The 20964-nt window shown below is 53.7% G+C and overlaps 1 protein-coding gene and 1 long non-coding RNA gene across 9 annotated transcripts in view; one reads left to right on the top strand and one right to left on the bottom strand.

Moving 5' to 3' along the window:
- Positions 1 to 61: 61 nt before the first annotated feature.
- Positions 62 to 10349, bottom strand: LOC117034260 (uncharacterized). Its single transcript, XR_004425060.1, has 3 exons — positions 10252 to 10349; positions 6710 to 7132; positions 62 to 178 (listed from the first exon to the last, which is right to left on the bottom strand). It is a non-coding gene; the product is annotated as an uncharacterized LOC117034260 (long non-coding RNA).
- Positions 10350 to 11040: 691 nt separating this feature from the next.
- Positions 11041 to 20964, top strand: part of ZNF536 (zinc finger protein 536) — a 378875-nt gene continuing 368951 nt past the window's right edge. For 4 of the 8 annotated variants that reach the window (XR_004425151.1, XM_033128585.1, XM_033128581.1 and 1 more), the window contains exon 1: positions 11041 to 11265. The gene's annotated coding sequence lies outside the window, so the exon portion shown is untranslated. Of the gene's footprint in view, positions 11266 to 11781; positions 12015 to 14727; positions 14861 to 20964 lie in introns of those variants that run through there. The other 4 variants (XM_033128582.1, XM_033128583.1, XM_033128586.1 and 1 more) reach the window with 3 other exon arrangements.

Here is a 20964-nt window from a genome sequence, read left to right as displayed (position 1 = left end):
CAGCTGCAGAGGAGGTATTTTCATTGCTGACTTACTCAGGGTCAGCACCTTGTCAGACAGCTGCCGGAACATGAGCCCAGGTGGTCTTGTGCCGGGGGTGGGGTCAGGAAGCTCTTTTCTTCTGAAGGCCACAGGGAACTGTCGAAGGTGGGGGCAGAGCACGCGCTTAGAAATCGCACTGTGGAGACACGGATGGGCACGTTTACTTTTACATCACAGAATCCAGCCCAGCAGTGTTCACGGAGCACCCACCGCGTGTACACCCTGGTTGTGCCCTGTCGCTGGTCCAGAGTCAGCGACAAGAGCCTGAGTGCTGCTCGCAGGGGACGGGGGAGCCCGAGGGCGACGCTGTGTCCCAGCGCCTTTGTCTTCCACTAGCCCAGGAGCCAGGGATGCTCACAGGCAGTGAGTGACTTCCTCAGGCTCCAGTTTAAAGAGCCTTGGCTTGAAACAGTTCCATTTGGGAGGGTTTCTCCGTAGCATTTGGTATGGAATTATTACCAAATGCTAGAGAGGGACCCTGCCAAGTGCTGTATATCAGCTCAAACCCAAACTCCTAAACAATGAAATATTTATAATAAAAACAGACCCGGGAGAGGGGCACAGACTGGGGCGCCCAGCTGGTGAGGGGCTCCTGGCTGAGGGGGCCCAGTTGGTCTTGCCTGCTGCTGTAGGTACAGCCAGGGAGGCGGCGGGCACCAGGCACGGTGGGCGTGGCTGTGTGAGTGTCAGGAAGCCGCGAAGCCGGAGGCCTTGCCCTCCATCCGTCCACCCGCTGTGGGCGTGGCCCAGCTTAGTCCCACTTGGCGCCATCCTCCCGCTCCTAGTGCAGTGCTCAGCATTCAGCAGGCGCTCAATGAATGCTGACTGCCTGCAAGCCCGGCTCCTGCCAGGAACAGCAAGGCCTCGCCCATCTGGAGCCCACAGGGAATGAGATGGAGACAGCTGAGTTTTCCAGAAAGAGCCATCAATTATTTTCATGTAACATTTCAGATGGAAATATTTCTAAGATGCGGCGTACATTTCCTTTCTTCCTTTCTTGGAGAACGTGGAACACCATTAACCTTTCCGTAATGGCTCAGGGCTGCCGCTGTGAACCTCTCGTGCCAAGCGGGAGGTAATGCGGCCCTCGGGGCCGCGAGGTGTGCAGGGCGTTGGTTCCGCTAATGGCCTGGAGATGTGGGGGTCCTTCCCTCACAGCCAGGCTCACAATGTCGGCTGTTGTCAGTGTGGTCGTCTCTGGTGGCCCGTCTCTCTCTCTGAGTTACTATTTCCAGTTGACGGTGGGTCAGAAACCAGAGCTCCAGGCTTCTTAGAGTTTTGTGTGACGTGAGCGTCCATCTGCCCTCACTGAGCACCTGCCAGGCTTGAGTTTGATGTGGGAACTCGAGGCTCTCGTCGTCCTGGTCACTGTTTAGGCCACTCAGTTGTTCTTGCCGTTCTTCTCGATTCATGGCCATATGTCAGAAAGGCAGGTGGCAGCCTAGAAAGTCACCATTCTTCGTCAGAGATGCTCAGGGAAGTGCTGGCAGCCCAGGCCACCTGTCTCTAAGTTCTCTGTGGACAGTTTGTAAACCTTGTGGAAAGAACCACACTTCTGACCTCCATCTTTTCACCACAAGCAGGCCTGTTGGCTGTCATGTCCCATGTGGAAGATTAGGACGCTGAGGCCCAGAGAGAGGTCACAGAAGCCTGCCTGGAGGGGTGACTCAGCCGGAGCCTGAGGTATTCAGATTCCAGCAGGAAAACGATGCCCAATCCTTGGGGTACTGCGGGGGTTGCAATGCAGAGGCTGTTTCCAGAGGTGTGAGCAGGGCTGAGAGACCCACAAAGATGCGAAAGCCCCGGGCACTGGAAACTCAGGGACCATCAGCAGTGAGCACAGGGCTGCCACATGGCAAGAACGGAAGGTAGATAGAGTCGGGGGGGGGGGCAGCCCACAGGAGGGGCACAGCAAGAGGAGCCCAGAGACTGCCGCCCCCTGGCCTGCTGGGCTCTCCGGTCTCTGCTGGTACTTCCCATGTGAGCTGACCTCCAAGCTGAGGACAGGTGGACAGGGGATGGAGTCCTTAGAGGTCAGCCTCCCTGGGCCCAGAGCGGGGGGAGCAGGGGCTAGTACACTCAGACGTCCTGCACAGAGCCTGACGCAGACAAGGTTGTCCACAACTGCACGGCCCAGAGGGTTTCCTGGCGACTCCCTGCCTCTGTGCATGGGCACGCCCACGCCCTGCCAGGTAGGCTGGCATAGCCGCTGGTGAGCCTGCAGGCTTGGCAGCGTTTCCGAGGTACTCACCTTCTCTCTGCCACCCATAGTGAGCTGTGGGGCACTCCTTGTATGCCTTGGGGACTGAGTCCGCTGTCCTCACCCCTTCTTCCCTCCAACATGGTGCTGGGCTGGAGAGGCTGGTCAGGATTGAGGCTGTGGAGCGTGGTGTGGCGTGCACGGTCTGGAACAAACGCCCAGAGCAGTGTGGGGCTCTCCTCTTCCCTGCACATCTTCCCAGAGCCTTGGTGTCTGCCTCAGAAAAGTGGGTGCGGTGGGAATGAGGAAGCAGATGAGGAGGTCCTTGACGAGCGGAGGTCCCCACTGCCTGGAGAGTTAGTGGTTGTTCAGCGGAGAGCAAGCCCTGCCCTCCCCACCGAGGTCGAGCGGTCCTTGCCTGCTGGGCCTGCAGGGGATCAGAACCCAGCGTGGCCAGACCCAGCCTCACTCCGCCCTGAAGGCTCGTCGGGTGGGGGCCCTTAACAGCTTCGCCCAAATGCTCTTGGTGCAGATGTCTCGCTACCCCCAGCACCCCTTGTCTCAGCTTTCCCCAAATCTGAATTATGGGGGTTTTGCTCATTGAAAAGATTTGTTGCTGTGCCTATTTCATGACATGTACAATACTCTGGACTCTATCAAGAATAAAAGTTAGATCATCCAGAATCCCACCATCTAGAATCACCATTAACACGTGGGTGAATTCCCCCCATGTCTTGGCTCTCGGTGCCTGTATACACACACATGTATTTGAGGAGTAAGTGTGCGCGATAGAGACAGAGCAGAGAGGCTGCCGGGAAACGCCCACGTGTTCACAACGATCATCCCTCTGCTTAGTTCATGGTGCACATCACAGATCAGGTGCTTGCCTTGGTAAGAGTATGTTTATACGTGTGTGTGAAACGGCTTGTCTTGCAAATCAAGTTTTGTGCCCGCTATTTTGCTTTTCCCATTTGCTGTCAAATTAATCATACAATTTTAATTAATGCCCGGTTCCTGAAATTATAAAGCTCCTCTTTCGCTTAACACTGGCAACCTTCAGCCTGTCTTCCCCTGTGGGCCCCTCCTGCAAAGCCCACCTTCACTGTTTCACTGTCCAGGTTGTGAGGCCACGCCAAGCATTGCATAGAGGAGAAAGGCAAGGGCAAGAGTGAGGCAGATTCAATATGGCCTCAGAGTCAATGCTTTCTTTCCAATGCATGACCTGCAGATGCTCTCAGCACACAGGACCGAGGACCACCCTGGGGTCTGCCACTCAGGGAAGGCATTTGTGACAGAGGCAAGCGGGGAGGGGGTGTAGCTGTGGGGCTTCCCCAGCACCCTGCAAGTGAATGCCACCAAAATGCTTCCATGACCCTGAGCCACTAAATGAAACTTGGGACATTAAGTCCTATTCTCATTCTTATTTAATGAAAAAGTAGGTAGAAAACATTTACATATCATTGATGGGTGTGAGTGAGTGCTTACTTGGTGCCTGGCACTGTGCTAAGTGGTAACCCGCTGAGCTCTCCAAAGGAGCCCATGAGGTAGGGGCTCATTTTTCAGATGAGGAGGTTAAGACACAGAGGGGTTAAGTAACTTCCCTAAGGTCACACAGCTCTAAAGTGGTGGAGCTAGGATTTGAATCCAGGTGGCCTATGCTCTGCCCGTCTAGGGGTCTCACCCCACTTGTCCTTTGCAGCAATGGTGAAATCAACACCATTGGCACAAATAACCCTGGAGTAAGCAAGGGGGGCAGGGATCTGGGAATAGAGTTCCTGGGTGGGCAGCTGGCAGGAGGGTTGGACCAGGTGGCTTCTATGAGTACATCTCACTAACACTGGCTGGATGCGGCCCTCCCCTGGACATACAGCCCATCCAAGGAGCCAAAGCAAAGAACCACAGTGTTTCCTTTAAAGGCCAGAAGGTCCTGTTTGTCCCTTGCTGGGGACCGAGGAACCTATCTGGGGCTCCCTAGCACTGAGAGGTGAGCCTGTTTGCAACAAATGTTACTGCCTGAGGGTTCATGTCCTCCTGTGAGTCTGTAAGATAAGCCCCGATGCCACCCCCAAAGGCAGGATGACACACAAGCGGGGAGGTACACATTGGGGTGGCCTTATTGGAAAGAAAATTGGAAATGCCTGCAAGGAGCCTCAAAAACCCTCTGTACCCACTGACCTGGTAATTTCACTTCTATCAACTGATCCCAAGAAAATGAGCAGAGATGCAAACAAAGGCTTAACCATGAAAATGCTCACTGTAACACTTTTAAGAGAACAAAAAATTAGAAACAATTTAGATGTTCCAAAATAAGAGATTGTTTAAATAAATTATGTTGCATCCATTTGGTGGAACATTATGTAGCCATAAAATCATGTTTGCAAAGCATATTTAGTGACGTGGGAAATACCTTGTGCTCCAAGGTTAGAGAATAAAGGACACCAAATCGTTTATACAGAATGATTCAAAGTTTGTAAAAAAAAAAAAAAAAAAAAAAAGAATAGATATGCACAGAAAAATGCTTGGGAGGAAAAACGCAAAAGGAGAACAGGGTGAGATTACAGGAGATATAATCCTCTTTGTACCTTTCTGTGTTTTCTCATTCTTCAGTGTGTCACAAGGGTTACTTTCTATCAGAGAAAGTAGCCTTGAGTCTGAAAAGTTGCAACTAATTTCTAGTGATGGCCACATATTTTAAGCTGTATGCTATTCGTTTTATTCATGCATTCATCCCATTAGCCAGTAAAGGTTAAAACAGTGCCTGACACATAGTATGACTTATTTAAGTGTCAGAACTAGCTTGATTACTTCCATTCCCTAATGCCGCGTGCTCGCCTGGGCTCCAGCGATGAAGCAGGCTTGAAGCCTGCCCTCTGGAGGCTCCCAGTCTTGGGCAAGGAGGGGCTCTCACAAGCAGAGCCACAGATGACAGCCGTGAGTGGGCAGCGGGAAGCGTGGAGGTCCACGGATTGGAACCCTCCGAGCCCGAGGAGGGCTGGATAAGCTGGAATGGACATACGTGTGTCTCAGGTGCTCACACAAAGGTACAGATTTGTCCCCAGGCACTTGTGTGCCTTCATACTTGCCTTCCAGAGCCTTCGATGCCAGTCCCCAGTCTCCACTCTGCCAGCTGACCTCCTCTGCACAAGCTGCAGAACACCCTGGAGAATTCCAGGACTCAGGAACCTGAGGTGCCTGTGTCCCCCGCTGAACTACTCCGCCTCCTGCCCCCCCCCACTACCCATCTGATTCAGCTGTGTTTCCGCCTTGCAGCCTGGCACCATCAACACATTTTACCCTCAGCCATTCCTCTCCTCCCATCTCCCTTTGGGATTTCCCAATGTTCGTAAGACTCAGCTCAACCCTTTGATGGAAGCAGGATGTAAGATGAAGTCTCTCTAGTGGTGTGAGCCCCTGGACCCTTGGCTCACTGCTCACCCTGAGCTCCATGGCCTGTGCCCTGGGCAGGCTCCGGAAAGGCTCACGTGGGGCTCTGAGCATTGGCCAGAGTCAAGGGACTGGTTTTTGCCTCGACTTAGTCATTTTCATTTGTTTCCCAGTTGCTTCTTCTCAAATTGTGATAAACGTCAGTATTTACCCAGGGGAACCCTGGGGATCATTTTCAGTACTTGTCTGACCTGTATGGACCAGGTCATGTCTGTGAGCCAAACGCTAGCCTATACCATTTTCTGAAAAATGATGTTTTTCAATATTTGGTCCCTTTTGTTTCTAGTAGCAAACAAAATTCACACCTCTTCCCAAGGTAAAATCAGGGCTAGAAATTGGAACTTTGAGAAAGCAGGGGAAAGTTCATGGCCATGTACTGCCTGGGGAGGGGAGTATGGCAGCCACTGTCATCTTAAGAAAATTAGGCCTTGAATCCCAACCAGTAGTTGTATTTCATCACCTGATACTTTGTTTTAATGTGTAGTCTACAGAGCACCCCAAATTTAGGGATTATGGGCTATTTAATTGACTCCCCCTATGCAGGCAAACACAGCACAGGTCACGTTTTGGCCAGAAGTCCACTAGCTTCATGGATTCCCATCCCCTCCCTGCCAAACCTAACGCAGAATTGACAGTAGCTATTGCAAATCACTGCAGGGCCCAAAGCTGATGTTCCAGAATCTACCCATGGTGTTCCAGCCCCACAGTCTGGCCAAGGAGCAGGACTGGAGAGCCGGAAGTGTATCCAGTGGTGCTCAGCGCGTTTTCTGGCTCTTTTGACTAACCTGCACGAGGACACCACACAGACATCTAGGTTGGTCCTGCTCTACAGTGTACACCTGAGGCAGGAAAACCCCACTTAGAAGTAAATGACCGTGGACTTGTTATTTCAGGACATGGCTGTCACGTGACAGAGGCATCTGTTACGACGCCTCACATAACCAGCTTTCCCAGTGCAGTAGATCAGATTCAATTTGCAAACATCTTTTCTGGAACAGAGCTGTTATGCAAAGCAAGGCATACCTGTAGCTTGAAGAGAATTCTGGCAAGTTCTCTGGCTGCTCTTTTGCTGGGAAGAGCCCCAGGAGCCTTACTTGAGCTTTCCGCCACCTTGTTTCTGAGCTCTCTGGTCCCTGGCCCAGGCGTTCCTTGCTTTGTCAGGTGCTAAGTGTCACAGGCCTCCTCCTGTGGCAAGTGCCAGCAAAGCCAAAGCGAAGTCAACTTGTCAGCTCACAAAGAGCTGCAGGGCTGGAACTGGCTTCAGGTGTGGCTGGATTTAGGGCTTGAGCATCACAAGCAGGACCACTTTTCCATCTGTGCTGTGGTGTCTGCTGTGCTGGCTCCGTTCTCAGGCTCCCCTCGGTGACCGCCATCAGCTCTCTGTTCTCCACTGGGTGTGGGGATGGAGATCAGATGCCTCCAGCAGCTCACCTTCTTCACTGGCACCTATTTAATAAAAATCCAAGACTCACTCTGATTGGACCAGCTTAGGTCACATGCCTAGTCCTGAACCAATCACAGTGTCCAGAGAGATATAATGAGTGCACTGATTGGCTGGGACCTGAGGCGGGAGTCCCTCCATATGTCCTCGGGGTGGGAAAGGGGAGAGAGGGACTGTGCTGGAAGAAGGGGCATGTTCTGCTGGACAAGCTTGTTACTGGGCCGACTTTCTCCCTCTGTCAGGGGAGCCAGAGGAGATGTATGGCCTTCTCTGGGGAGCTTGTGGGAGAGCAGCTCTCAGAGTCTTTAAAGGGGGTGCTCACAGGGGTGCTGGAGGAGGAGATAGAGATCGGCTGACTGGCCTTTGCCCAGGGTCTCCATGACCAGGGACGTGGCAGAATAGCCATGGAGGCCAGATTCTCCCCAGTTCTTCTTATTTGGGGCCACCTTTTCCACCTCTAAGGGCGGCCCTGTGAGCTCTGCCCTCGGGGGACTCTTGGAAGGCTCCTTCTTCCTGAGGTGCGCCCAGCTGAGCAGGCTGCTGGGAGCCCCGGTGCACAGGGCTGCTTGCCCTCGGCGGCAGAGAAGACCTGTCAGCCCAGAGAAGGGAAGCTCCTTGTGGGGGCCCAGGCCTCTCCCGAGTAAAGGACAGCCCCAGTCAGAGTGGTGGCCTGCTGGGCCACCAGAAACTGAAGAGCAGGGACTCTCTGTGAGAATCCACGTGGGAGCCTGCAGGCGTCCAGACCCAACACATGGACCTCTGCAGATCTATCGGCAACATTCTTCTGCTCGAAGAAGACAGACCTGGGATGGGTACCATTTGCCTAGAACCACTGACTCAGTGGTCAGAACGGCTTTACAGATGGACGGCTCTTTGTACAGTGGGGGCCTGAGGTCTGGGGTGGGGGCTAGGCCCCTCCAGTCCCCAGTGTCCTGGTCTGCCCCTCACTCCAGAGCCCAGGCAGGCCTCTTCAGGTGCCTGCACGGGGCCTCACGCGTGGTCACAGGGAGTGGCCTTCGCGATGGCTGGTTTTTAACCTGTTGGTGCTATGGGGGAGGTAGGGTTCTGAGGAACAGAGGGACAGTGAGGAGAAAAGAGGAGCAACAGAGAAACAAAAATAAAGTGAGGGCCATGGTCACAGGAGTGTAACTAAAGCAGCGGTTGGGTAACGTGTTAGGAACCCCCGTCACTTTTGAGAACCTCATGAAAAAGGTCAGAACCAGTCTGTTGGTGTGAGAAGTATTCATGTCAAAGAAGAGGCCATGCTCTTAGGACAGGTGCTGATATGGCTACCAATTTATTTCCCCGTGGCCACCATCCACCTAAGTCACCGCCTAGCCCAGGCACCCCATGACTTTCGTCACTTTCAGGAAATGCACAGGCCGCCCCACCTTGAAGAAGAGTCGCAGGAGAGGAAGGCCCTACTCGGAGTCCAGGGCTGGGGAGAGGCGGTCCATCCCCAGGGCAGTGAGCACTGGTGCGCAGCACTCTTGATGTAGGGGGTCTGGGCTCCGGGGAGCGGCTGCTGAACGTCCAGCCCCAGCGTTCTAGGCCAGGCCAGGCCGGGCAGGGGCAGTGAGGGCTACCTCCGAGATGAAGATGAGGAGAAGGCTGCAGGCAGGACCATGGCCGGGCGAGAAGGGTGGGGAGTCCAAGAAATCCTGGACAAGGATTTCCTGCTTTAGTGGGACGCAGGTAGGCGTCAGGGTTCGGCCTCTGGAGGACACTGGGCCCCTAAGCATTGTCTAACACCCCCACCCCCCATCTTGACGCCCACTCCCAGCAGGCACTGTCCACCAAGCCAGCCAGAGCAAGTCCTCGAGGAACGCAGAGCGCATGGGTGCCGACAGGGGGCGCGGGCGAACTCCCGCCCGATCCCTCTGTGGGGCTCAGGCCCTGCGGCGTGGCCTCCAGGTGGTGGGCAGTACCTGCCCAGCCGGCTCTGGCCGTCGGGGCTCCACAAAACATCGGAGACCTCGGTGCAGTCATGCGCAACAGCCGAGCCCCCGCCCCAGGCCGCCTGGAGCTCTGCCCTCTCCAGACTCACTGCGTTGAAGGGCTGTGGGCGCCCCCGGGGTGCCCCTGGGCTACCGGCCACCTTCCAGGGGCATGCAACCAGGCTGGGCACCGCGGAGGGCCCCAGAGCAGTGCCAGGACGTGCGGTCAGGCTCCTTGCCTCCCTTGGCCAAGGCAGGCTGGCGGCTAGAAGGTTAAAAGGCGACTGTTACCTACATTCTCTTGGGGGGAGTGCCTTTTCTCCAAGTCCATATGGCTACTTCCTTTGGACCTGCTCGGCCCTGCTCTCCTCTTTGTCCGAGCTGTCACATATAAAGAATCACTTGACTTACAATAAAGGTTCAAAAGACGACAGAGTATAATCAGTTGATCTAAGAAGAATTGGAATGAAGAACACCCCACTGCTCGGGCTATCATCCCCATAGAGCTGGTGATATCACTGATGTGATTGCGATGCTAATTTCTATACAAGAAAAAAACCTTGTATTTTGGAATTTGTTCAAAGAGAATTTCAGACACATCAGATTGGAAAATGCCGACTGAATTCCTAAACTTTTTTGGGTAGGCAGGGGTTTAAAAAAACACCACTGCAGAGATATGAACAACGGACTTTAAGAATCTCATATAACTAGCTTGTTAGGGAAACTGATTCTTTTCCCTGCTCCCCAAGGTCCAGAAATGGGAGGGAAGGAGGAAGGGAGGGAGCGAGCGAGAAAGAGAGAATGCGCTGGGTTCTCAGGGCAGAGTCTTAGGGTGCAGGCAGGCGCTGACCAGGCCCGGCGCCCGCCCATGGATGGCATGCTTGCGGAGCAGCTCACCAGCGGCGAGGTGCCAAGGCCGGTGCCCAGAGCATCGGGTCCTGTCTGTGCCTGAGACCCATCCCAGCTCACTGCCCCATCGCTGCCCCCTTCCTGAAGTTTTCTGCACCTAGCTCCACTCTTGGACAGGTTTGCAACCCAGTGGCGCCTTCCACAGGAAGGGGTGGTGATAAGGTGGCTGCGCTGTGCCTTTTCTTTATGGTCGCCTTTTCTGTATTGTGGTGTCCTGGTTTAAAACCCGCCTCTCATCTTGGGGGAGCTGAGTTGGGGCAGGCCAGAGCAAGCCTTACCTGAATCAACGTTTTAAGTATCCCCGTGGCTTGGCGTTTTGAATAATCAATCTGTCTCCATCACTTCTTAACCACGCTTAACACAGGCCTTTCCCTCCATCCCTCCGTCTTTCTCTCTCCCCTCTTCCTCTTCCTCCCTCCCTCTCTCTTTCTCTCTCTTTGTCAACTCTTTTGGATCCTGTCTTTCTGCTATTAACATTCCCCAATGTCACATGCAAGTCTTTTTCTTTCAAACAAGCTTCTCATTGGTGTATCTGGATACTTCTTTTATTATTATTACTGAATCTTTTCCCCCATAATGACACCAGGATCATTATATAATCCCATAACAAAGAGGCTTTTGAGGCACCAGCTTTTGTCAACTCTAGGACAGAGAATGTATAATTCCATTATTCAGCTTCCCCCTTCTTCCCCCTTTCCCTGCTTCACAGAAACCAACCTCAGGCATCATTCACATCTCTCTCTACCTTGTTACCTTGTATTATTTACCAAAGGTTTGCCTTGAGGACCAGCACTTACAAAGTTGCCTTTAAAAAGTTATTTTGTTTAATAATTAAGTCCTGGAGCCCACCGCGTGACGATTATTCTGGACCCATAAGGCAGAGAACCTGCGTGACGTTTTTCTGGAAGTTTAATTACCGTATGCTAATTTCCTTGCCTACTACGTGATTAATTAAAATCATATTTTCATAATCATTTGGCACTAGTATTGTTTTAGAATTATCATGATCTCCTAAATAGTGTCTGTAAATAAAGTCGCCTCTAATGGCAGGCGCGGGAGGCGAGGCTGAGGACCTCTCCGTGTTTGTATCGCGGCGATTGGCAACATAACTGCCTTATTTACATTAAATACGCCACAAGGTTACAGCGCGGATCAACGTCATTTGATCGCTGATGACTCCCTTAAACGGCCTGGCTGTGACTGATTCTCCGCGTCCCGCTGTCCACCGAGATTCACCCGGGAGTTTTTTTCCCCCCAGAAAAGAAACAGACTTTAAATAGTTTCAGGAGCAGGTAAGAATTACGCTTTTTCCTCACCCCTTCTCCGTCTCTCCTCTCCCTCCGTGGCAATCTCTCTCCCTCTCGGCTGGATAAAAAATTCTTTAGTCAAAGGCAGGAATGCAAAGTAGTGACAAGCGAAGGGGCTGATATATGTCTCAGTAACGAGTCTGACAATCAGAATGTAGCTCTTGGAGAATAGATAGATTTTAATAAGTGTGTTTACATGAGCTCAAGGTCAGAAGCAAGCTGCGCTGTGTTAAATGGTTTCTTAGTTGCTAGACAGAGAGAAAAAATGGACGATCACACACCATTCTTTGTAGATTATTATATCAAGGGTTCAGTCTCTGGCTCATCAAAGCTAAATGCCGCAAGACCTATCTAGTTGCTGTGAATTATGCCAGGGCGACAATGGAGAGCGTTTTTAATGGTACAATGCATTTCACCTACCAGATAGGGGGAGGCCGAGCCGGGGACGGGGATGTCTGCGGGGCTGCGTGATGAGTATCAATGAACGGGGCGACTCTGAGCAGAGGCGGATGAAAATGCAGCCCGCCCTGCCCCGGCCGGGCTGGGGACAGTGCGCCGGGCTGCACCGGGCGGCCGGGCGAGGCGCACGAGCAGGGCGCCCGTCCCCCCTCAGCCCCGGAAAATGATCAAGTCAATCATGTGGACATGTTTCATTATTCATTGAACACAATCTTTTACAACGCTCCGTTTACGTGCCCGAGTTTGCTCCCGACGCCCGCGTCTCAATGTTTAAGGTAAGGAAAACAAAGGTGGGGGGCTCGCTGGCGCGGCGCTGGGGGGTTGGCTGGTGGGGGGGGCGCGCTGGGTGGGTGGGGGCGGCCCCGTGTCCGGAGGTCGCAAAGTGAGTTTGGACTCTTGGCTTGGCCCCCTCCCCTCCCCCTCCCCATCTGGGCGGCAAGGCCTGAGCCGGGTTCTTTCTCGCCCCATCGCGATTAAAAAATACGGTCTAATTAAATATCCGTGGCGGTGACGTTGGCGAGAGAAGCTGTCAGCGGGGGGGAAAAAAGAGGAAGAAGCCGAGAAAGCGGCAGCGGCTGGGCATCCATGGCGCTGGCGAACTTCGGCGGCGAGCAGGACCCGCGCCTGGGCTGCTGCTTCCCCCGCCCGCGGCCCTGGGACCGTTACTTTGAAAAGGAGTCGCTGGGCCTGGCGCCGGGCGCGGGTGGGACCCCAGCCCAGCTCCGGGCCCACCCGCGCCCCCGCCCGCACCCAGCCCTCACGCCTCCGCTCTCAGCCCCGAGAAACTTTCGAAGGGGTCCGGGGGTCGGATGGGGAGGGGGAGGCCGGGACCGCGCAAACTTCTGCGCAAGTGACTTTCCCCATTTTCCCCGGTGCAGAGACGCGGACGCCCTTGCTCCCTTTCTCCCCTGGCAGCTTGCTGCGGGATCCGGCCCGCCGCCTGGGGGACAGAGGGTAATTTGTAATTTAAAGAAAAAAAAATCAAAGTTAGCTGATGCTCACACTGTGTGAAAGTAGCGGGCGTCCAGGGCTGCGGAGACCTGCCATTTTGTGTGTTCACTGGCCTTCTGCGCCCCGGGAGCCCCGCGAGGCCCAGGCGGGGGCGCGGCAGGCCGGGGTGCCAGGGTCGGCACCCGCGACCCGATACATGCTGCGGTGCCTGCAGCACCGGTCCCAGCCCAGCTTCCGTCCTGGGGCCAAAGATAAAAATCAAGAAGGAAATAAGTAACAGGTTATGGAAGGAACCGGTCAGCTTGGGCTCGGAAATGAGGGCAGTCAAGGACTGAGGGGTGCTGGCCTGGGGGTCTGGAAGGCAGGGGGAGTGAAGGGTCCAGGGCCTCTGGGAAGAGTGCAATTTTGGGGGGGACAGACCCCCCCAATCCTAGATGTATGGCTGGGGGGACAGTGATCTTTGCTGATAAACCTTTCTGTTTGCTTCAAGACATTTTTTGAAGATGAAGAAAGGAGGAAAACAGTCGTAGGCGGGACCGTGATGTATTTTAGGCAAAAAAAAAAAAAAAAAAAGGGGGGGAGCTTTTCTTTGATGATGAGTAGGAAAGTGTCCAGATCTCGATGCGCCCATCTGTTGCAGTTTTGCAAATAATTTAAGATATAGATATCTCTGTATAGATGGATATATGTGAAGCGGAAGGTGGACACGCAAGGACCGGCAAGTTAGAAAAAAGAAAGGAAAGGGGGTGCGGGGTAGGGAGAGAGCTGTCCCTACCCCACCCCCAACACTTCCGAGGAAACTCCTCCAGGGCTCTCTTTGGGGACAGGTGGAAAGTTGTCCCCCCTTTTCACATCGGTATTGTGAGCGTCCCAACTATCCGCCCCTTGGTGAACGTGGACATCACCCTGATCATTTGGGGTGGGGTGGGGACCGCGGGGGCAGTGGCCCAGCGTGGGGGGTGCCCAGGAGGGGTTGGGCCGTTCCAGCCCCGCGCTCCGGCCGCAGCCCGGCTGGGTTTTGTTTGCCGGATGGATATTGTTATGTCTAACGAGTGCCTCACAGGAGACGTGATTTGTCAGCCGCCTTCATTTTCACTTTAGCAGAAAATACAGCGGCTGCGCCGCGTCCTGGGGCTTGCGGGGCTCAGGCGCGGGGCGCCAGTGGTGGCACTGGGGTGCGCGTGGGCAGCCGGCCGGGCACGGGCGCGGGGCAGTCGGCCGGGAGGGGCGAGAGCGCGCGGGCTGGCCTGGGGCTCCTCCTGCGCCTTCTCCCGGCCGCTGCCGCCGTGCAGTTTAGCGGGAATCCGACAGGGGCCGCGTTTGCTGAGCGCATCAGGCCGCCGGGCCTGGCCTGCCGGTGTAGATGCTGGGAGGGGGTTAGGGGTAAGAGGGCAGGCGGAGAGGGCCTCGGGAAACGAACTGGGCTCGAATGCTTGCCACCCTGGTCTCCGGTGTCCCCAGCGAGTTGGGCGGCCCCTGGAGCCCTGGCCTTGGCGCCCCCGTCTCCAGCCAGGGCTTAGGTGAACTTGGGGGGGGGGTGGTGAGCGCACGCGCGTGTGCCTGTTTGTATGGGGGTGGGGTGGGGGTGGGGAGCTGGGCATGCACTGTTTTCTTTCCCGTTTGATAATAGCATCTGGATTCTTACTTTCAGACCGGCTTTGCTCACTGCTGGGGTTGGGAGGGGGCGATCTTTTCCCAGCACTCACATCTTTGTTCATTGTTCAGAGTGGAAGGCAGGCGACTTAAAGAGACGAAGGAGAGGAAAAGGCAGGGAGGGGGTAGAAAGAGAGGGGAAAAGAGGGGGAGTGGGAAGAGGGAGGAAGAGAGGCTGGGGGAGAGCGCCCCCGCCCAGCCCGGGTCAGGGTGGTCGGTGAAACAGTAAACCCGCGCACGGAGGGTCGCCGGGAAAGTGGACATTACCGCTTTAATTAACTTCGCGATGCTCGGGCGGCGGGACCTGGCGTAGCCGTGACGCGCCCCCATAAATCTGCCCGGCCTGGGGCTGCTCCGAGAACTCGTGCAGTACAGGCATCAGATTCAGCGCGCGCCTCCCAGTCCGGAGCCTATTTGCATAATTGGATTTTTTTTTTCCTCCTTCTTCCTCCCTGAAACTTGTTTGAAAACCCAAGTGAAAGCCGCGAAGACCTGCACGCTCAAAAGCGGGTACCAAGTAAGTGCCCAGCCCTGGCCTCGCGCGCAGAGCCGGCGGTCTAGGTGCGGGGAGCCGCGCGCTGCCAGGCGGCCTCGGCCCAGGCTGCTCGCTGGCTGGAGGGCGGCAGCCGCAGGCTCCTGGGCTCCAGGCAGGCAGCTTGCGCAACTTTTTTTTTTTTTGTCTGCCGACTTTTCGGGGCAGGTGAGGCATTTGGGCCACGCGCGTACCTGTAGGGAACTCAGGACGGGATCTTTGGGGCGCCGTGGAGTTGGGCATCTCGGGTCTGGGGCAGGCAGTGAGTCCCCGCCGCCACGGAGGGCAGAGCTGCGAGCGAGTGAGCGGGGCCGTCTGCTTGTCGCGCCCCGCGATGGGTGCAGCTAGTAGCCAAATTCCTCCCCCATTATTTCAAGGTTTGTGTCCCTGGCTGTGTGTGTGTGTGTGTGTGTGTGTGTGTGTGTGTGTGTGTGTGGTCGCCTATGCTTTAAAAAGAAAGAAAAGCAACCCAAGCAAGAGGAGGAAGATCTCCCACAGCCTGCTCCCATTTCCCTGGCATCATTTATGTCTCATGCTCCCAGACGGCAGCTTCTTTGCCTAAGACAGGGTCGCCGACAGATTGACAGTTCTGCTGGAAATGCCGTGAATGGTGTCGCCAAAATGTCGCTGCATTCATAAAATACCGCCCTGTGCTTGATAAGGAAAGTGGTTTTATAGTACCTCAAATTTTATTAAAAACACATAGTATATTATTATTATTATTTGCAGTGTTCAGAACCTGGCAGAAAAGTCAATTGCTTGGGAGAAAACTGCCACCCTAGTTCCTGTTCCCTGGGAACTTGCTAGAGGCTCTGCCCACTGTCTCTCCTGGTAGGGGCAGGGGACTCCGTTTTGGGCCTGGGGAGTTCCAGGGAGGCGCCCCAGGCAGCCCTCTGGCCTCTGCTTTGGGAGAGCCTCGGGCTTCTGGCTGAAGGCTGCTTTAGTTATGATGTCATTCTGATAGGGAGTGCAAATGTCTCCTGATTCCACCATTAACTGCCGGGCTGATCTGCTCGGTAAGGATAGCACGGGCTGCCAGGCTTTGATGAATGCTGGCCGGTGGGGCCCCAGGAATTCACTCCCCTCAGGAGGAGGAGAGAGCTGCAGGGAGCCCCACCACTGGGCCCCTGCCTGGGAACTTTGTAGGGCCTCTGTTCAGACACTGACGTGGATGACAGTCTCCTGGACTGAAGGACCCCTGTTTGCCCAAAGTTTGGAAAACTGTTAGAAGGCTAGGATTTCCAGAACACACTTAATCTGGTACAACCTGAATGCAGTTGTGGACTGGCAGAGGCATTTGGATCTGACAGAGAGCTGGGACCCTGGGTCTCTCTGGGACCATTGCACGGAAGAAGGGCTTGTGACAGCTGCTTGCTACCTTCAGTCCCTTAACTGTGACTTTATGTTAATATCGCTGCAAGTAAACCGGATTTAGTGTGGGTTTTTAAATAGTGTACAATGATTTAAGACTTCTTTTGATTTACTGTTCAAATGAAATTTGCATAAATGTGATGAAAATGAACTTAACATCTGGGCATATGAAAAAAGGTTAGTACCTCATATGTCATTTGCAGAGAAAGTCTCTAAAATGCTTTCACCCTAAACTGGGTTCGGGGAAGTAGTTCCTGGAGACATAAATGGTAATTATGGAAAACCTGGAGAAAGCGCTTTTTTCTCTTGGACCACTGCTCTGAAAACCCATCTTGTCCTGTGCTTGGAGTGCTTAACTTCTGACAGGCTTGAGATCTCACAACTCAGCAAGTTAACTGCTGGCTGGGGCTGTCTTCACAGAAGATTTTGGGCCGGTGGGAAGGGACATTCACACAGCTGTGGTCCAAGCCGGAAGCCAATAACCCCATAAGGGCAGGGAGGTGGCCAGCACTTGCATCCCTACTAAGCGCGGTTGCCCATTGGGTGCTGGAGGCAGCGCTGAGATGTGGAATCATTGCCGGCTGAGGGCTGAGCCTCACCAAGCTGACCGACTAGGTTGTCTGTTCTGCCTTAGATAACCAGAGAGAGTTCCGTAAGCTCAGACTATAAAATGCATGAGCTCATTCAAATGAACTCTGAACTGCATCTTTCTTTTTGAGCAAGACAAGCGTATCTGTGGCATAAGGATATCAGCCTTCCCTAAATGTAGTTCCTCTTGCTCAGAAGGTGGCTATGAATGGCACAGGTGTTTTAAAGTGCCTGGAATGGAGGGAGAAAATGACAGCAGTGGTGCTCGTGAGAATATAGATGAACTTATTTTTTTTTTTTAGAAGAGGTTTATAAAAGCAGAAAGCAAATAGATTTATTTTTCCAGTTTGAATAAGGACAATTATAGCTTTTTAACATCTTTGGATTTAGTGTTTTTAATAAGCCTTTTAAGTAAGCTGAAATATCAGCTTGCATTTTGTTCTCAGCATTATTTAAAGTGAGACTTGATGCAAGTTTAAAAGCAAAAGTGAGCTTTGTGCAGGTCACCTTTTGTCCCTGCTGAGGACACAAGTCCCCGACCCCTCGGTCAGGACCCAGAGCAACTGAGTGATCAGGCCTGTTTCATCGTGTCTCCAGGTGAGACCTGACGCCGTCTCCCAGGCTGTGCAGGCTGCCTTGTGGAGTCTAGAAGCCAGGCACAAGCTCACTGCTAACAGGGGCTTTCTCTGCGTGCACCCTCCAGGACACGCCCTGGCAGGGCTGTGGACAGACCGGGGAAGAAGTAGTCCCAGGGCCAGGGGTCGCACTGCGTGTCTTACCTAGCCGTGTGGTACCTGGCTGGGAGTTGGTGGGGGCGAAGCCTGTTGCCCAGGTCCGGGCTATTTTGCTGGCACCGAGTGCCCTTAGCGGGATGAGCAGCCGAGCTGAGCCCAGGAGTCCTGTGTGCAGTCAGATGGAGCTAAGCCAGGGAGTGGCCCCACTGGGGTCTCGCTCGGGGCGCTTCTGGCTGTAGGAGCTTGTGCTGGGAGGGTGTTACCTGACAGAGGCACCTGTTCTGAGATGCTTTCCTTTCCCCCAGAGTACATTAGTGAGTTTGTAAGTGTGTGGCGGTGGGAGGGAGCACAGTGCTCAGAAAGGGGCCCCCAGGGATGGTAAGCCACCTTTCTAGATCATCTCTTTTCCCAAATGAAGGCAGACATGGCTGGAAGCCGCCTCAAGAAAGTGGGCCACCCAGCAAGCCACCTGGCTTGAGCCCAGCAGTGCCTGAGGGTGGGAGCGGGGCCCCCTTGTCCAGTTTATGCCATCCCCAAGCTTCTGTTGACTGTCTGGCACGGGGCTTCCTTGTGTGGCAATCAGGGTTGGTTTCGGCTGGCTCTGTTGGCTGTTTGAGGGTCCGTGCCTGCCACTTTTACTTTTAAAAAATGATTGTAGATCGTTGGTCTTTCTCTTATACTGGGGTTTTTGCTACTACAAAGGGTGTTGAGCACTTGGCTTTTCACAGCCTCTGAGCCCGCTGGAGGTCAGTCGTGTGTGCCCGGAGACACGAGATTCAGGATGAGGCTTCTGGTTGGGCTAACCTGAGCATCATTTCTCTAGACCAGGTTTGTCAGCAGTGACACTGTGGACTTGAGCCACTTGTCATACAGGCTGTCCTATGCGTTGGAGGGTAGGTAGCAGTCCCCTGACCTCTACTCTCTAGATGCCAGCAGCATTCCCCAGTCATGGCAATCAAACATGTCTCCACACATTTCCATATGTCCCCTAGGGAACATCAGGCTCCCCACAGTTTCCATGTGCCAGGCCTTGTCCTGGGTGTCCCAAGGAGCACAGGGAGGGCCAATCCTCAGGGAATGCATGGGTCTGTGGGGAGACAGATGTGTCACGATGCCCTGAGATCCCAGGAGGTTGGGCCCTGCCCTGAATGGGGGCAGACGGGCGGGGTCTGAGAGGAGGGAGAACTCCCACAGTGGAAGAGCAGAGGGGTGGGGCTCAGTGCTGACTTTTTCTATCTGTTACGCTGTGAAAATGGCCCTGTGGGTGACAGCTGTGTCGTGGGTCCCCCACCAGGATGTGTAAACCAAGAAGTGGAAAGCCACAGCTCTGAGGCTCTGAGCTGAGGCAAGCTGGCGTCTGCTGGCAGGGTGATGATGGTGGTTAGTTTGGGGCATATTTGTGGTAGATGTGGATTCTAAGCGCTTTACTCATTTAATCCTTGCACCCTCTTTATGGGGGCAGGTGCTGTATTTGTCCCAAGTTTCCAGAAGGGAACTCCAGGCACTGAGAGGGGTGGGTGGGTGGTGTGTCCAGGATTGGAACCTGTCCAGTCTGCCTCCAGAGTTGGCATGCTCACCCCATGTTCTGCTGTGCTGCACCCCTCCCGACCTACATCCAGCTTTCCGTCCTGGGGGCACGCTCCCCACAAGTCACCTGTGATGTTTTTCACTGACCCAGGGAGCTCATCCATAGCCTCCTGATGCCAGGCTTGGGGCCTTCATGGGCAGGTAGAGAAGATCCGGGGCACCAAAGCAAGGACCTCCAGGTGGGTGGCCGCAGGAAGGTGACACAGATAGATGCCTGAAAGGAATGAAGAGATGCAGGAAGGAAAATCAGTGTGTAGGCTTCCTCTTTCCTGCACCTACCTGTTCTAACTCTGTGGCTTTACAGTGAGAGAGTGAAGTGCCGTTTTGATGCAGGAAAAATGATCCCTGTAAGCTTGGGCTGACATGGACGTGAAGGTTTCAATCAAGGCATAACAGCTTTGACTGCCTGAGCCCCGTTTAGCTGGGTCTCCGGTTACCGAGGCGGGCTCCTCTCCTGCCTCTCCCTTTCCCTGCTGGTTCTGCAGCCCCATGCCAGTCTGCCAGCTCCCATGGCTTCATTGCACACGTCACTATCACTCTGTCCATCCGTTTGGGACCATGAGCCGCCGTCACGATGTTTTAGCCTTTTGTTGTTTTTACCAAATCACATGTGCATGTGCATAGGATAAAGGAGCTCTATTTACGTCATAAAAGCCAACTGATCGCGTCCCCAGAATTGACACTAATCATGGAAACGCCCATTCAGCCGTCATGATACGCATGTTCTCACTTGCACGCTGAGGTTCCCGTGTCATTTCCATAGACTTGGGTGGGATTTTGGTTCATGGAGGCCTAGACCGCAGGGCTTGGCAGTAATTCAGTGAACGACCGTGCCCCTGGTTTCCGGGCACCTCTGTAGGTGTGCGGAGGTGGCCAGCACATACACTGCTGCAGTGGCCGCCGTCAGGTGCTGGTCTCCTGGCAGGCCCAGTGTTCTGTACCCTGGACACCTCGTTTATTTACTCCTTTCACAACCCAGTGCAGGCCACCCCTCAGTGCCCCTGCACCAGTGGGCAACCTGAGGGCTGTGGAAACTTGTTGCAGCCACACAGCTTCGCGTGCCCAGTGGGATTAAAATCGGCCCACGCTGCTCACCTCTTATGCGCCCGCCTCCTCGTGCAGTACTCAGACAGGAAGGACTGTGACAGAAACCATCCTTCCCAGTCCCATTAATTTGCCTTTAATGCGAAAGTTAAAAATGTAAACGGGAACTTGCTACTTGGAGAACATATGCATCGTTGTAAATTTGTTTCCAAGAGGGAGAAAATATTTGGAAACTGTATCAGCTAAATTGTATCAATTATAGAGAAGCAAACAGATCTCAGACCACATAGATATTACACATGAAATTTAATCTGAATAGTTTGATTATTTAATTTTATCTTTTAAAATATCTAGAAACATGAATTCTTTATTGGCTGGAGAAACAAGTGACACACGCATGTAAAAAATTCTGAAAATTCTAATTCTCGATTCAAATCTGTTCAAGTCAAGTCAGGCAAAGTCTTCCAGATTACTACAGAAGGGCTGTCACTTCTACGAAGCCTGTTGAAAGGGCTGAGAAATCTTACTGAAATTACAGCTGAAGTGCTTTAATTATTTTGCTTTTGCGGCCAGGGCTCCCAGTTTGGTTCGGGGTTTTAATCTGTTGATGCCAAGTGGCTATTTCAGCAGCCTGGAATCTGCGCGGAGCAGAGAGCATGTCACTGATGAAACATGGCTGGGTCTGCTCCTTAAACTCAGTGCAACATCTGAGAAACTTTATTCACGAGTGTTCCCCCCCAACCCACACACAAAGAGGGTTGGCAC

The sequence above is a fragment of the Rhinolophus ferrumequinum genome, chromosome 15, assembly GCF_004115265.2.
Source record: "Rhinolophus ferrumequinum isolate MPI-CBG mRhiFer1 chromosome 15, mRhiFer1_v1.p, whole genome shotgun sequence".
Taxonomy (NCBI): Eukaryota; Metazoa; Chordata; class Mammalia; order Chiroptera; family Rhinolophidae; genus Rhinolophus; species Rhinolophus ferrumequinum.
Note: the sequence above shows the minus strand (reverse complement) of the source record. Positions and strands in the feature narration are given on the sequence as shown.